The sequence below is a fragment of the Plecotus auritus genome, assembly GCF_963455305.1.
Source record: "Plecotus auritus genome assembly, chromosome: 9".
Lineage (NCBI taxonomy): Eukaryota > Metazoa > Chordata > Mammalia > Chiroptera > Vespertilionidae > Plecotus > Plecotus auritus.
The window spans coordinates 151,673,787-151,675,837 of record NC_137783.1 but is presented as its reverse complement, the minus strand read 5'-3'; positions in this window follow the sequence as shown (position 1 = coordinate 151,675,837).

The following is a 2,051-nucleotide window of genomic DNA, read 5'->3' as shown; positions in this document are numbered from 1 at the left end:
GCCATCACAGATGCCAAGGAAAAAACAGTGTTTCAAGGAAAAGGGAGTGAGTGACGCCAGCAGTTGGAGGGAGGTCCAGGAGGAGAAGGACCTAGATATGGCCCTTGGAATGAGCGGAATTGCCGGAGGCATCAGGGAGAGGCTTTTGCTGGTGGCGGGAACAGCAGGCAGGCTGAGCCGGTGGAGGGGTTAGTGGTAGGAGAAGGCAGAGACAGGGCAGACCGCTGTTTCCAGATGCTTTTGAGTAAGAGGGCGCCCAGCGCAGGCTGGAGCTGGAGAGGCGCCCGCGCGCGGTGGAGAAGGCTGGAGGAGGAGGGGGCCTGCAGGGAGGGACCCTGAGGGGGTGAGGCCCAGGAAGTCTGGCCTTGGAGGAGGCTCAGCTCCCCCACCCCGTGGCAGGAAGAGGCAGGTGGGGAACCTTCAGATTCTTTTTGGGAAATCAAGGCCCCTCGGCCAGCTGATGACACAAGCCTGTTCTCCGGCTCAGACGACAACACGGAGCACACAGTGGCCCTGAGCCTCTGCTGAGCAACTGAGCAGATGAATAGCTGGGAGCAGCTGAGGGCTCTGGAGTGACAGCGGGGGCGGGGGGCTCCAAGGACAGTATTCGGGGGAGTGGTTATCTTGGGGTGAAGGGGAGGCAGAGGAGGAGGAGGAGCCCAGAAAGAGGGTGGGAGGGGTTCAGGCCTGAGAGGAGGGTCAGAGAGGAGGAGAGTGGAGAAGGGTCCCCCTGGCCCCTGTGTGGGAGCTGGAGGGAGTGGCTAACAGCCTGGTCAGTAGGGGCAGGTGTTGGGCAGGAAATGGAGGGAGGGAGGAGTAGGGCAGGGGCACAGCGGGTGGGGAGATGTACCTTTGTACGTGGGAGGGGATTCCTTTCCTGCCCCAGGCCACGCCAGGTGCTGTCCGCCATCCCATCTCATTTAACCCCCAGAACCCCCACGGAAGAAGACGGTGAAATGATTGGTATGGGTAGTCTCACAATTGGGGGGGGGGGGCGCTACATGATGTCACCTCCCCAAGGGACTACTGGGCTCTCCCCTCCCAGGCCTTGTCTGGGAGCCAGCAAATTCCAGCAGCCTGGGGCGGGCGGGGACCCAAGAGTGGGGAGTGGCAGGAAAGACAGGGCGCCAGGTGTCTTTGAGGCAGGCACCCGTTCCCTGAAACAGCTGGCCACGAAGCTCCGCAGGGGCAGAGAGAGGAGAGAAGCCAAGCAGGGAGGGGCACTGTGCTGGGGTGGGGGTTGAACCTCATTCCTACCGTGCCCCCCTGCTTCATGCTCACTGTCCCTTCCCCCAAATCTCCTTGCCTTGCCTCCTCCTCCTTCAAAGGCAAGTTGAGATGCCCCCACCTTGGCCACGCTCCTCCGACCCTTAGCTCCTTCTTTTGGTCCTCAGAATGCTAGCAACCCGATTTTCTGACTGAGGAATGAGACACAGGCTGAAGATTCATTCTAGTCCACCTACACTCCCTCCAAGTCTCACCCAGCCTCATCCAGCCTTAAATACCATCCATGGGTCTACTGTGCTGAAATATTGACCTCCCGCCTGGACCTCTCCCCTGAGTTCCAGACTCCGAGTACTCCACATGTCCCTGCGAATATCTAAAAAGCATCTCAGGCCCTGACCGGTGTGGCTCAGTGGATAGAGCGTCGGCCTGCGGACTCAAGGGTCCCAGGTTCGATTCCGGTCAAGGGCATGTATCTTGGTTGCGGGCACATCCCCGGTAGGGCGTGTGCAGGAGGCAGCTGATCGATGTTTCTCTCTCATCGATGTTTGTAACTCTCTATCCCTCTCCCTTCCTCTCTGTAAAATATCAATAAAATATATTAAAAAAAAAAAAGCATCTCAGAACAGACATGGCTGAAACGGAGTTCCTGATCTTCCCCTTCCCCCCTCCCCCCTGGCCCCCCTGGCTCCTTGCAAAGCCGTCCGCGTCTCAGGTGAAGCCACTCCATTTTCCCCAGTGGCACAAGCTAAACATCGGAAGGTCTCTTAACTCCTTTCTTTCCTTCACACCCTGCATCCGCTCCTCCAGCAGGTCCCGTTGGCTCT